Genomic DNA, 15,545 nt, shown 5'->3' on the forward strand with positions numbered 1-15,545 from the left:
TAAAAAAGATATTGATGAACTAAGGGAAGAAAACTGTAAATTAAGAAGTGGAGTAAAAATGTCATCTTCGGATGCAGAGTTTATGAAAAATCTTCTATCTAAAGCCAACTTAACATTGAAGTCGCCGTCAAGGATAATGTTGCTGTTAATTCTATGTCGCTTAAATCCACCGATGTGAATATTCAATAGCAAAGCATTCTTTGTACTGTTTTATCATATAACGTTGCTAACCTTGCGAATAGCATTAATTTTGGAAATTTTTTCACATTTTCAAATAAATTTGATATTTTTACAAACTTATTGGGCAGAAGAGTGGTAAAACCTGTGCTTAAAAATAAATTTCTCACCAACAAATTAATTAATTAATAGATTTGTGTTGCTCATGAATGACCTAGTTCAATTGAGCTATTCACTCAACTGAGCGAAGTGAATCATTCATCATACTGAGCGTTTTCAGCTCAGCACTGAGCGTTTTCAACTGAGCGGTTTTGTTTTATGCTCATGTTTCTTTCAGTACTCATGAAAGAGCTGCACAAGCACATTCATTTGTCATCTTCAATGTTTCACATGTTTCACTTTACTCGTCAATTCTGTAACATTCTTTCGCTCACTGACATTGAAAAGTGAGATTGTGTCCAAGGCGAATTTATACAAGGTGGAGTCAGTCAATCAGCTGATTACTCTTTTCTCGCTTGTTTGGTTCTAACACCTGTCAAAGCTTGTTTTTATACTTCAATATCTACATATTCTAAGCTAATTAACAAAATATTTATATTTTGCATAAATAAGTAAAGCCCTCACTATTCAATTATCTACACTATATTTAGTTTTAATACATATTTGTTTAATTTTTAATTTCTGTTTTTTGACATTTGTTAAGACCATTTGCTGTTTTTGTAGAACTACCACCACCTTGTATAAATTCGCCTTTATTCGAATGTGGGTTTGTTATGTATGTATGTATATGATCGTATGCTGCCGCGCAAGGCGAATTTATACAAGGTGGTGGTAATTCTACAAAAACAACAAATGGTCTTAACAAATGTCAAAAAACAGAAATTAAAAATTAAACAAATATGCATTAAAACTAAATATAGTGTAGATAATTGAATAGTGAGGGCTTTACTTATTTATGCAAAATATAAATATTTTGTTAATTAGCTTTGAATATGTAGATATTGAAGTATAAAAACAAGCTTTGACAGGTGTTAGAACCAAACAAGCGAAAAAAGAGTAATCAGCTGATTGACTGACTCCACCTTGTATAAATTCGCCTTGCTGCCGCGTATATATTTTTGTTTCAAGAATTATTAGAGTTATTCAAATTGTTTTTGTATTCATGAAGGAATTTTTATATGTGTGCTATTGAATGAATGTGAATTTATTTATGGTTTGGTGATGTAGAATGAAATAAAGAAAGAGTATTGCTACAGTTTTTAAGTAAATTTCATAAAATAATAATGAAAAAGGGAAATACATAATTGTTATTGTTAAAATAATAATTGAAAGTATGTAATTAGTAAAAAAATACATTAGTGGGATTATATCTAACAAAACACATAATTAAAAAAATACAAAGTACTGACATTCTTAATTAAATTAGCAATATTATTTCAATCACTTTTATTAGAAAACATATATCTTATGCACTTTTTTACTATACATACTTCTACATCAACAGAACATTTGTCAGCTGCCATGAGTGACCTATCGTGGGTTTTTCGCTGTTTTTTGGAATGACAGTTTTACGTTATTTTTTATTTTGTAAAACAATAAAATCTTATTCCTTAAATTCAGAAATTCTATTTATACCAATTATGAATAAAAATTCCGCGGGAGTTTTTTCCCTTTTCTCATTTTTTCTATTCAATTTCAATGAGAAAAAACTCCCGGGGAACAAACTCCCGCGGAATTTCTTATTCATATTGTTATATCATAAAATAATTAAGTTAATGTTGAAAATATACAAATTGTATCACAAAACTATTTTTCTTTCGTATTTTTAGTAGAAATTTTGTTGATCATATATATATAAGTTGTAAAAGTCAGGTAAAAATATATATTTTGCCAATTGATAACTAACATTATGTAAATGGGAAAACACCCAAAAAATTGCAACAATATTCATTTTGGTTTAGTTATTGTCACATTTTTATTTTGGATCACAATATCAGATCATCAAAATATTTTTCCTTTTTCAAATTCCAGTCAATATATTGAGTTTTTTGGTAATTTTATTATTTTGTGTTAAAAGAATACCTTATAGTTAGCGAATGTTCTGCTTAACAAATATTGTCTAAACATTTGGTTAGCATCGGAAATTAGAAATAATAAAAAATTAACTCTTTTTTCCGCAAAAATATTAGTTTAAATAAAATACAATTTTATTTTTTAAAATTTTAATCAATTATTTCACGCATAAATCTCTAATTGTCAAAAGACTGTGTGTTTTTACAACTAACAACAGAAATAATTGATTTAATTCACTACAAGCTATTCTCAAAATGAAATGGTCATTATACAACATACTGAGCTAATGAGCTAAAATAGCGACCTAGTTCATTTCAATGAGCTGAGCTGAAAAGAGCGGTCACTTCACTGAGCTAATAAACCCAACTCTACAATAAAAGCCAACTTAATTTATCTGAGATTATAAATATTCTTAACTGTGCTTCATTTTCTTTTAATAATCTTCTTAGCTATTTAGAGTCTTGTTTAAGATATAGAAAACTGTTAACGAATGAATTTGAATAATATTAAAAATAAAATTATATTTTAAAATTAATTAATTAATGTAGAAGGTTTAGAATGCATTTAAAAATATAAGTTTTTTAAGATAGAGAAATTATAAAAATGTCAATAAGATTGCAAAAAATATTTTTTATTTAAAATTTATATCACATGTGGGCTTGTTTGCTGAATATTTTGCAATCAAAATCTAATTTTCTTGAAAATCTAAGATAAGATATTGAATATAGTCGATCGATATTTATTCTGGACTCTTATAGATAAGTTGATATAGCGGTGTTCGTATGTTTACTTTCCGAATCAAATTCGTTCCATAAAGCTATAATTATTTTTGTATACCAAAAATTTGTTTTTTTTATAAATAGTTTTTAAGCTTTATCTTAAAGTATACTTACATATGTGAAAGATATATAAGATTCGGCACAGCCGAATTAGCATAAAAAAGAGTAAAATTTACATGCACTAATTTTTGGATAAAATTAATGAAATTCAACTATATAAATCAAAGTTCTTATATTTTAATATATTTTAAATATTAAAACAAATATTTTTTTCTACATATTTAAATCCTTTTCGCAAGTCCTGTAGGCGACTCCAGTACCAAAACCTGTTCCCAATATCATAGGCCAGGCCTTTCGCTTAAAAAATAAAAGTGAAATAACCGATCCAAGTACGAGTCCACCAGCTGAAAATAAATAAAAAGTTTATTTTTAATTATTTTGGTATGTAATACAACAAATCAATTTCTAAGATACATTTCATATTTATAAGAACCTTAAATTTTGAAATTACTCATTAATCTTTGATACAATCCATAAGCTTTTTTGGTGTACATATTTATGGATTGGAATTACTATTTATTAATATACCATTTGTTAATTTAATTGTTGTTTTTATTGCAATTTTTGTTAATATCAGTTTTCATAATTATAATATTTTATATTTTTTTAGCAATAACTCATAATTTTAATAAAATTTCGTACAAATTTTAACTCCTTTATTTTTTATTAAATAAAAGTTTAAATCATGTGCTTTATTTTTAATTTTTAAATAAATTTTGAATATTGGGCCACTTGGCGATAATTGCACTTTTTAAAGGATTTAGACCCATATTATGGCGCCCTAGGAAAATAATCATAGACAATTCGAAATAAATATATTTTCTGAGTTCTATTTGTATGCACTTCTGTGGCGGGATTAACACTAAAATTACTTCCAGTCACTACCACGGGATTAGTGTTTATAAACCGGTTAACCGAAAAACCGGTTTTTCTTCGAAATCTCGGTTTTTTGCGAACCGGTTAATTTAAATTGTTGATTTTCGGTTAACCGGTTTATCCGGATTTTATCACTCGGTTAACCGGTTTTAAAAATTTGGGACTAAAATTTATAAATCTCACGTTTTTGTGCATTTTTAGTATTTATTACATACACATTATTGGTCTGATTTGAAACATAAACTGCTGATTTACAATACAAACCTCTTTAGATTAATATTTTTAAGAATTACAATGATTCTGAATAGTAGAGAACGATGAGTTTTACTTAAAAACTTTTTAAGAATAAATTGCACATAATGAAACTATTTTACCAAACTTTAAATTGAATTTGATGTACATACCTTCTTTCAATAAATTTGACTTCATTAGTGTGTTTTGTTCTTAAAATTTTATTTTATTATCGTTATATTTGAAATATTTTTGAAATCTATGATTTATAATGACAAAAAATCACAGCTATGAAGAAGAGCGTTTGCATCTTATTGGTACTTTTTTGGGACTTGTAACATTTTCTGTTCCATATCAGAAAGTCGAGGTGATAATAAATTTTAAAATTATCAAATATTTAATTAAACAATTTATGATTTACATTTTTTTTGTTGAAATTTAATGAATAAACCAATAATTAAAACAAGTATGTATTAAGGTAGACCTTATTTTTTTATTTTCGATTTTCCAAAAACGAAGGGCAGTTTTGTGTGAGGTTAGGATAAAAAAAAATCTGAAAAAAATTTGAGCTCGATCGGTTAAAAATTGGCGTGCCGCACGAGGGTCAAAGTTCGTGAGAACGAAATTATGGGTAAATGGATAGAAAAAGGTGCATAACTACTCAGGAGTCACCCGTAGGTAGGTAAAATGTATGAGCAACCCCCATTATTTTCGTACCTCCAATATTTTTCTAGAACAAACATACCCCCTATCTCCAACCGTTCAGGGGGTTCCCATACAAAACAACTGAATTTTCACGAAAATTTTCCAATATAGAAAAAAAATATATACAATTATCTGGCAACGCCACAAAGTATACAGAGGCGTCACGAGACAGAAAATAATATAGTTCTATATTTGTTTCATTTTTAGTAACTGCCCTTTTTATTTTGTTTTAGTCTTAATTTTCTGCCGCAATAATTCAATTTCTTTCCGATTTAGTTGGATGCAATCATTTATTTTTGTAATATTTCACTTTTAATTGCCATTGTACATGTGGAGTTTTATTTTGCAAATGTAAAAAACAACCAAGAATTTTGTTTCATTTAAATTTACACGTAAACAATACACACATTTTTATAATTTTTCATTTTAAAAAATTTTGTGCCACAGACTACGAAAAAATTGTCTTACAAATTTATTTGTTTGTTTTGTTCACATTTCTTTGTCTACCAAATTCGTGTTGTATATAGCGTTTTGCTTTAACACATCACTGATATTGTAGTACAAAATATATTGCTATCTCTTTTTATGAGAACTGCCCTAACATCTGATTTGGCGTTTTTTAAACGTCAAATTTGACACTTCTGTATGGTATATACGTGCTTAATAATTATTTATCTTAAGTTTTTTAAATATTGGCCATTAAGTGTGTGCTAAATTGCTGAAGGATATTGGATTTCATTATTTTATCCATTAAACTCGATTATTCAACATTCTGCTGGTTGTGTGCTGTGTTGCTGCTACTGTTGTTGCTGTTAACGTTGAGGTGCAACCATTTTCTAATTTTTGCTGTTGTTGTTGCTGGATATCTTCGTTTTTAAAATGCGTGTCACAAGAACTTTTAAATGCGGATCTTGTAATGATACTATTGGAAAGACTCAAGGGAGTATTAAATGCAAAGTTTGCGAGTGTTGGCTTCATCTTAGCTGTGCAAATGTATCTGAAAAACACCTTGCTCTTTTTAAAGAAAAGCAATCTTCTTTTTCTTTTACCTGTGCTGCTTGTCTTAATGATTCGAACTCTGATGCTTCACTCCGTGATGAGGTACGTGCTCTTAAAACAAGTTTAGATGATTTCATTAAGTCTAGCCAGGAGGATCAAAATTCGTATACGAACTCTATTGCGGAAATTCTGAGTTTAAAAAGGAAATATTGGCTTCCAACCAGCAAATGAAGGCTGATATTGTTGCCTGCAGCAAACTCATCCATAATATCGACACGTCTACTACAACAAAAATTAACGCCTTGGAAACTGAAAATCATGTTCTTCATCGTAGACTTTACCGTGGTGACATTATCTTAAGCGGCATGCCTTCAGGGTTGAACGATCTTACGCCGTCCATTATATCCTTACTAAAATTTTTTGATATCGATATTAATCTTCATGATATTAATCAAGTTTGTTATATGAACAACCAAAAGCTTATACTTGTCAAATTTAATTGTGTGGCAATACGGGACAATCTTATGAAGGCATATTTTAAAGCAAGGAATTTACGAGTGAGTGATGTCATGGGTGGTGAGATAAACAATCGGATCTACTTAAATGACTATTTTTCCCCTGCTGCTTCGAATCTTAACACCTTTTGCCGGAAATTGAAGAAGCAATTCTATTTTGAAATACAGGATATTGAATACTGATAAGGTCGTGGCCAAGTTAACTTTGATTGATGGAAAAGAGGTTATATACAATATGGAACAATGTGCGCAGCTATTCACCAGCAATCTTAGCTCCTCCAACTAGTATTATCATAGTATACATATTATATTTTTTAAATTGTTTTAACGAATAACCATGTTTAATGAAATATTTTGCACACTTTTAGCTGATCTTACTTTTTGGTTTCGTTACAACTTTTTATTTAATATTTTTTTTATATTTTTATTATAATTTTATTTCTACATTGAATTTTGCGGTATATCCATAGCATTTATATTTCTGATCTCTATTATATTATTTTCTTTTTATATGATTTTGTTAATTCTAGATTATATGATCTCATTTTGTTATTTTATAGCTGAGTTTATTATTTGATTTTTTTATTTTATTAATGTATATATGGAATTTCATACTATACTTTTGGTTCCCCATCCTCGCTTTTATTAATGACGTTAGGTGATAATATTGGTCCCATTATTAGTAGTAGCTCTTCAATTAAGTTATCTGTTCAAAAGTGCCCTAACAATTTGAGGGTTGCACATATTAATTGTCAAAGCTTATTAACTTGCAGTAATTCTGTTAAGTTTGATGAATTCAAAAGCATTGTAAACAAAAATTTTGATCTAATTGCTATTTCTGAAACTTGGTTGAAGCCTTATATTTCTAGCTCATCACTCAAATTACCTGGTTACACATTAGTTAGGAATGATAGGCTAAATATGCGGGGAGGTGGCGTGGGTTTTTTTTATTTCTAATGCTTTGCGATATAAGGTTGTTTATAAGGTTTCTGATCCTGGTATTTGCGAAACACTCTTTATTCAGTTACAGAACTTTAGCTTAACAGCACTTTTTGGTGTTGTTTACTTACCTTATGGTAATCTTGTTGCTTTTGAGAGTACCCATTCTGATTTGTTTCTTCGTTATTCTGATATAGTAGTTGTAGGTGATTTCAACAATAACCTATTTAATGATACGAAATCTGCTTCTATTAGATCTATGTGTCTAAGATGTAATCTGTCGGTGTTTCACAACTCTAAACCTACTCACTTTGATATTTCTCATTCATCGACTTCATTATTGGATTTTTGGTTGGTTAGTAATACCTCTATGATTACCTCTTCAGACCAAGTGCTATGTCCTTCTATATCGCATCATGCTTTAATTTTTGCCTCTTTCCACTTTAATGTTAGACGCTGCTCGGAATTTTACACCTACAGGAATTTTAATCTTATTGATTGGGAAAGTATAACTTCTTTTATGGATAACCTTGAGACCTCCACTTTTTTCAACTCTACTTCTATTGATTTTCAATCTTCTTATTTAAGTTCAATTGTGGAATCTCTTTATAATTTTGTTCCAATTGTTACAAAAGAGATTAAATATGTCCCTGATGTGTGGATGAAGTTAAATTCTGTTTTGCACGCTATTTCCCTAAGGGATTTAGCCTTCTCTGCCTTTCGGATTTCTCCGTCTTCAGAAAATTGGCAAATTTATTGTCGCTACCGAAATAAAGCTAAAAATATTATTCATAAGGAGAGGAGGAAGTACTTTGCTAAGCTGTTTTCTGGCGTTGATTCATTAGATATGTGGAGATTAACAACTCAATGATTTCAATGTTAATAATGTCAATGAATACTTTGTTAATGTTGCTCCCACGATTACATCTGACACTACATTTGAAAGTTTCGGATCTTTTTCTTTCAGAACTATTACAGAGGATGAATTGTTTTTTGCCCTATGCAAAGTTAAATCCAAATCTGTAGGTACTGATAATATTCCCATCCACTTTATAAAAATGATTTTCCCTTATATATCCAAGTTTCTGATTTTCCTCGTTAACTCAATTTTGACAACATCAACTTTTCCTTCTTTGTGGAAAGTTGCTCGTGTGGTACCTATTCCGAAGACAAGAGTAGTGAGTGGTTTGGATGATTTGAGGCCCATTTCAATTCTACCTGCGATCTCCAAAGTAGTGGAACATATTGTTAAAAATCAAATCCTTGATGTCGTCAATAGGTCAATTGTTTCTTCTCAATATGCATTTCGCAGGGGTTATAACACCACTTCTCTTCTGTTGAATATGACTGATACCATTAGAGATAATATAAATAGAAATAAATTGACATCATTAGTTTCCCTGGATCTAAGTAAGGCTTTCAATTGTATTGACTACTTTGTTTTGATTGAAAAATTACGAACACGTTTTGGCTTCTCAAGGTCTGCTTGCAAGTTAGTGTATTCCTACCTATCAGAAAGACATCAATTTGTGGATATTAATGGCATATTTTCTGAACTTCTTCCTCTGTTTTCTGGTATCCCTCAGGGATCCGTTTTGGGACCACTTCTCTTTATATTATACGTTAACGACCTCTCTGAGTGTATTGACGATAGTATCTGCACTTCATTTCAATTTACTGATGATACCCTCCTATTATTTAGTTCTGATCAAGATAATGTTGATGTTCTTGAGTCCAGTATTAATTTTAGTCTTGAGCGATTTTTTCATTGGTCTGTTCGGAATTCATTACCCATAAACCTCTCTAAAACGAAGGCTATGCTTTTTGGAGGAACTGGGCATCATTCTTCTAGTTTAAATGTATCTATTAACGGAGTTAGTGTTTCGTTCGTCACCCGGTTTAAATGTTTGGGCGTATTTATTGATGACCGACTTACATTTGAAGGTCATATTGATAATATATATTGTAAAGTATTTGGTACTCTCCGCAGAATCTATTCTAACAACATTTATTTACCACTTAATGTTAGATGTAAACTTGCACATGCATTACTTATGCCACATATTTGCTACGGTTTGGAAGTTGTGTCTGGCACTTTGGGCTTTGTTCTTGCCAGAATTAAGCGTATTGTAAATGCAATAGTGCGCTACGCTTATAATGTTAGACGTAGAATGCATATATCAGACTATGTTATAAGATTTTTAGGATGCTCATTTAATAATTATATTATATATCGTAATTTATTATTCTTCTTCAGAATTATGACAAATGGACATTTGCAACTTTGCTCAAGATTTTCCTTTACACACTCAACAAGAAACCCTCAGATTATTATTCCGAGGATTAGATATAGTATCTTTGAACCGTCTTTTGTTGTTAGAGTAGCTCGCCATTGGAATTATTTACCTATTGCCCTTCGCATGTTTTCCCACTCGAATAACGCATTTAAACTTAAAATTTTGGCTTATTTTTCTCTTCATATTTAATATTTACATAATTCTTGAATCATCTCACTTCAAACTTTAAAAATAATTGATTATTGTTTTTAAAGTTTGTTTTTAAACTTTGTTATTAAACTTTTAGGTATTAGGTATTATACCTTACAGCTTTTAGAATTCCTGCTACTACTTTGGGACACTATATTGTTTGGTATTTTTTTTAAATTAATCTTTTATTAGCAGGCTGGGGAGCCATTTGTACAAGTTTTTGATTTTTTATATAAATTTAAGTAAATATTATAATTAAACACTCAGGATTATTCTTTGTAATATATATTTTATTGGCCTACAGAGGCTTCATATGTTACGTGAAATTCAATAAATAAAATTTAAATAAATAAATTACTATTACAATAAAATAAATTAGTTTATTGATGTTATTTATGAATAATTATGTTATGCTATATTAAATTTCTTTTTTCAAAACTCGGATATTTTTTGCGATAATCACCGACAACTTGAATCAAATATTGCTTTTCCTCTTCGTTCCTGCACAATATTTTATTGTAGTCCTCCATCATTTTCACTCCTCTTTCAGCGGTGTCGTTTACTACGTGAATTTTTTCAACAATTTTTAGTGCTTGCTGATAATCTTCGCGCTGTGGCCACGTTTCCGGCGGATATCGTATAAATTCATGCGGCAAGTTGAAGCGTAGAAAAAAGTTTATAGTTTTCACAGTTACGAAAGCGCTCAAGTCATTCGACAAAAATTGCTCAGTTACTTCTGCAAAATTAACCGCAATTTTTTTCATGCTTCAGATAGGTCCTTCATCATCTTCATCCCAATCATCATCTTCTTCTCCAGTTTCTTCATCAGTTTCTTCATCTTTTTCAAGTTGAACTTCCTTGTCTTTTTCTTCAAGGATTTCTTTTCCATCATATATGCACATAATTGCCAACATTTTTCGTTTTATGTCACACGAAACATCTGAATCAAAGTAGGCGAGAGCTATAGCCTCCTCCGCCAGATACCACAAATGTCTGATAAACTTTGTTACCATTACTTTTGACAAATTCTTATCCAAGTCTGCATATGAGTGAAGTGCTTTCAAAAAGTTGAAGTCCTGATTGGGCGCTTTGACAGCTTCAGTACAGCGATACCAGACTTTCACGTACAGACGAACAATAAACACACACACATCTCGAATTCCATCCAATTGTGACTTTGCCAGTTTAAATTGGTCTCTGAACATAAATATTTTCAGTGAATAAATTGCTTTAGACATCCATCGTGCGTGGTGAATAGGTATGAGTTCTTTAAACTTATATTCGCCAAAATCGCCTCCAAGGAATAAAACAACCAGTTCCAATAGTTCCTTATAGTCGTTACGACGTTGTCTTTTCTGTAGTTGGACCATGCAAAAAGTAATGATGTCATCTGGAGCAGTAATTAATTTCGAAGCAACGATCTCATCGCTCACTCCAGTTTCGAATGCATTCTGATTGATTTTTTCCCAATTCTGCTGGAAACGGCGAAACAGAGAAACATCTGGAGCAAAAGTTTTTCCAATTTTTTCTTCGAACACTGCTCTTAGCACCAATTCATATATGTGATGTCTACATGGAAGATTCATCAAATCTCTCTCTAATAACTGTTCAAGTAAAACTGCAGCTCCTGCAAATTCACCGGTGTTTGATGATGTCGTGTCAAAAGACATGGCTTGAACTCTTTTCGAAAGGTTCCATTCTACCAGTAGTTGATAAACGGCCGCTGCAATATTTTTGCCTTTTCCACAATCTAGTTTTGGAACGCCTAATATTTGTTCGATTTCGCCATTAGTTACAATAACCGGAAGGCGATCAATCTTATTCATTCCTGTAATGTCTTCCAGTATTTTGCCATCCCAGTGCACTACAAAAAATGCTGTTGCCTTCAACTGTAATGGAATAAAATATTTATATTAGTATTGAAATTAAATTGGTATAAGAAAAGTAACCTTACATGTAAGTTCTCCATTACAAAATCAGCGATTTTTTGTCGATTTGCAGTACGGTATCTTCGAATTGACGAGCGATTTAATACCAAATTTGATACGTTGTGACCAAGTCCTTCAGCTACTGCAGCCATTAAATGCATTGCATTTCGGTCAGATATCATGCATTTATCCAAAGCAGAAACGATCCGTTCATTGATAAATAACTGTGTTCCTCTTTTAACAACTTCCGAAGCCGACGGTAGAGCGTCCACTTCCAATTCCATTCCACCAGCGCCAACATTGTCTGACGATTCGGTAGATGATGTGAATTGCACTGTACCCATTGCTAAGGTATTAATTTTAGTAGTTGCTCGTAATCGCCGTTCATCTGCCTCTTCTCGTTCCAATTTTCGTTTTTCAATGCCTACAAGAGCCATGTCAATGCCAATCATGCTACCTGGGCGGCCTTTTTTCCTCTGTGCAAGCAAAAACTTTTTATCCTCCTCTATTTTAATCGTGGTGAGTGCATTAACATGAGCAATATCGAAGAGATCGTCTAATTCTTCGACAAACTTATCCTCTTTTACTTTATGCGACGTTCCTCCTCTTGTTGAGCTCTTGTTCAATTTCCTCCACTTCTGGTACAGCTTCTCAATTTGCTTTATGACCGAAGACTTGTCTCGGGTCGGAATTCGTGCTTTATTCCAGAAAAGGAGCACTTCGTTTGCAGCCATTGTTGTACTTTTTCGCACTTCCAATTTTAGTGTACGAGTGTGAAAAAAAATACACCAAGAACTTCTTTTTTAGACGGCAATTTTGATCCCAACAGCTGCGGAATAACATATTCAATCAAATAAATGTTATGCAGTTGCGATCTCAAATTAATTTTTGTCGTTGATGATGCCATTGCAATTCAAATGCGAACCTGTTCTATTGAAAAATTTAGTTTTTAGGTTTTAGTTTCAATTGTTTTATTTCTTTGTACTCACTTTTTCCAGAACTACTGTTAGTTTTAATTTAAATGAAGAATTATTCACTTTCACAGCTCATAAATTTACTTTAAAATTACAATTATTTTTTAATTTTTTGTCACAGTTTGTATGTTTTATTTATAAAAGTCATAGAACAACTAAAAGGTCAATACTTTTATGTACATAAAATAAGGTGTATATTTTAAAAAATGTTATGCAAATGTTTCTCAATGAATTTAGGTAAGTTTTTAAAATTCATTGAATATATTTTTACCTATATATAATCTTCGTAAAAAACCAATAAAAATATAACTGAAATTTAGATTTATATATCAGGTCGAAATAAAAAACACGAAAGTACATCAATGGGTTTTTCAATGTTGTTTGGAAAATTTGACAATATTTAGTAATATTACCTGTTACATTATTACTTAAAAATGAATACGTGGAATATAAGCCATAAAACAAAAATAATTTTCATGGAATTAAAAATGTAATGTTTTTAAAAATTTTAAATATTACCTGTCTTAGGTACAACCGCTCATTATTAAAGGGGCATTTTATGATTACATTGCTAAATAAAATAAAACTCAATGAACAAGCCAATTGGTCTATTCACTTTTTTGCGTTCTTTGACAATAGAAATGGGTGTTTAATTAATGTTAGTAAAATGTGAAGAGTAATTCACGAAATGAAGTTTAGAACATATTTATACTTTGTGTAATTCCATTAATTTTTAATTTGGAAAATTTTCGTGAAAATTCAGTTGTTTTGTATGGGGACCCCCTGAACGGTTGGAGATAGGGGGTATGTTTGTTCTAGAAAAATATTGGGGGTACGAAAATAATGGGGGTTGCTCATACATTTTACCTACCTACGGGTGACTCCTGAGTAGTTATGCACCTTTTACTATCAATTTACCCATAATTTCGTTCTCACGAACTTTGACCCTCGACCCGAGTAGAATGAGATAACCTAAATAAACTGAAAATACATGTTGGTGATTCAGTCCTCATTATACGATACATAACAATCAAATTATGAACACTTATGAAATCCGGAAAAGAACAAGATAAAAACTGTAATGAGTATCCGGATACATGATCCCTGAAATTTACATTAAACACATATCTAATTATTCTGTTGAATACTAAACGTTTTTCTAGAAAACAATGCAGAAAGTTAACGAGTTTCACCTATTTATTCAATATTAATAGTAAAATTTTGCATATATCTGAACTTTGACCTCGATGCGAGTCCAGAAATCGTTGCCCGATTTGGCTCAAATTTTCAGCACTTAACATTTAGGCCTAGTGTACCAATATTCCACCCGGCACTCTTTGAAATCTAAAAAAAAAATCGGCTGTCAGTCTAATGTACATATCAGAGACATAAAATGTAAAAAGGCGGCCGATTCATAACACTAAAATACTTCAAAACTAATTGTGCTCAATACATTTCAAAAGAAAAATATATATTATTAATTTTTTTTCTAGAACACTGGAATAGTAATACATAATTTAGCATGTATATTATTTTTTCTAAAAAAAATATTGATGTGTAAAATAAAACACATAATTGGTTTCAGCGGCGCAGCTGATTCAGGTCGGCGGTGCGCCGATAATGAAAAATTTACCAGCGGTGGCTAGCCGCCGATTTTTAGCCAATCGGCTTGGTTCTCTGCTAAATTCTTGAAATTCCTACACTAAGAGAGAGCAGGCAAACATTTTAACGTTTGTGTGCTTATACTTATGAGAGCTATCAACACCAAATTATTAAAATGCAGACTGTTTCGACGATCCACATTGGTTTAGAATCTTTTTTTTTTGGAAATAATTCGGTATCTTGGGAACTATTGGAGATATTGTTACGAAATTTCACATGGTTTGAGCTGAGATGTTTTTGAGTTGACGTTTTTTTATATAAAGCGTACAAAATGTTACTAACATATCAAATGTAAATTTTGAATTCAAACACATATGCCCAATTCACAATTAATGCCGTAGTGTTGTAGTATGTCATAAATATTTTTCAAACAAATTTTTCGAAACAAAACATTAGAGTTGGGTTTATTAGCTCAGTGAAGTGACCGCTCTTTTCAGCTCAGCTCACTGAAATGAACTAGGTCGCTCTTTTAGCTCATTAGCTCAGTATGTTGTATAATGACCATTTCATTTTGAGAATTGCTTGTAGTGAATTAAATCAATTATTTCTGTTGTTAGTTGTAAAAACACACAGTCTTTTGACAATTAGAGATTTATGCGTGAAATAATTGATTAAAATTTTAAAAAATCAAATTGTATTTTATTTAAACTAATATTTTTGCGGAAAAAAGAGTTAATTTTTTATTATTGGTAATTTCCGATGGTAAGCAGATGTTTAGACAATATTTGTTAAGCAGAACATTCACTAACTAGGTATTATTTTACCACAAAATAATAAAATTAACAAAAAACTCAAGATATTAACTAGAATTTGAAAAAGGAAAAATATTTTTAATTATGTTTTTTGGTAGATATAATCCCACTAATGTATTTTTGAAATAGTATTTTTTTTACTAATTACATAATTTCAATTACAATTATTATTTTAACAATAACAATTATGTATTTCCCTTTTCCATTATTATTTTATGAAATATACTTACAAACTGTAGCAATACTCTTTCTTTATTTCATTCTACATCACCATACCATAAATAAATTCTCACTCATTCAATAGCACACATATAAAAATTCTTTCATAAAAACAAAAACAATTTGAATAACTCTAACAATTTTTGAAACAATTCATACAAACGTTGTAT

The 15,545-nt window shown here is 30.6% G+C and overlaps 1 long non-coding RNA gene across 1 annotated transcript in view; it reads right to left on the reverse strand.

The window, feature by feature from the left end:
• Positions 1–3,200: 3,200 nt before the first annotated feature.
• The window catches only part of LOC135963213 (uncharacterized), a 98,241-nt gene continuing 85,896 nt past the window's right edge, over positions 3,201–15,545 (reverse strand). The window contains exon 2 of the long non-coding RNA XR_010576839.1: positions 3,201–3,433. This is a non-coding gene — a long non-coding RNA (uncharacterized LOC135963213). The remainder of the gene's footprint in view (positions 3,434–15,545) is intronic.

This window comes from Calliphora vicina, chromosome 1, assembly GCF_958450345.1.
Source record: "Calliphora vicina chromosome 1, idCalVici1.1, whole genome shotgun sequence".
In the NCBI taxonomy this organism is placed as follows: Eukaryota; Metazoa; Arthropoda; class Insecta; order Diptera; family Calliphoridae; genus Calliphora; species Calliphora vicina.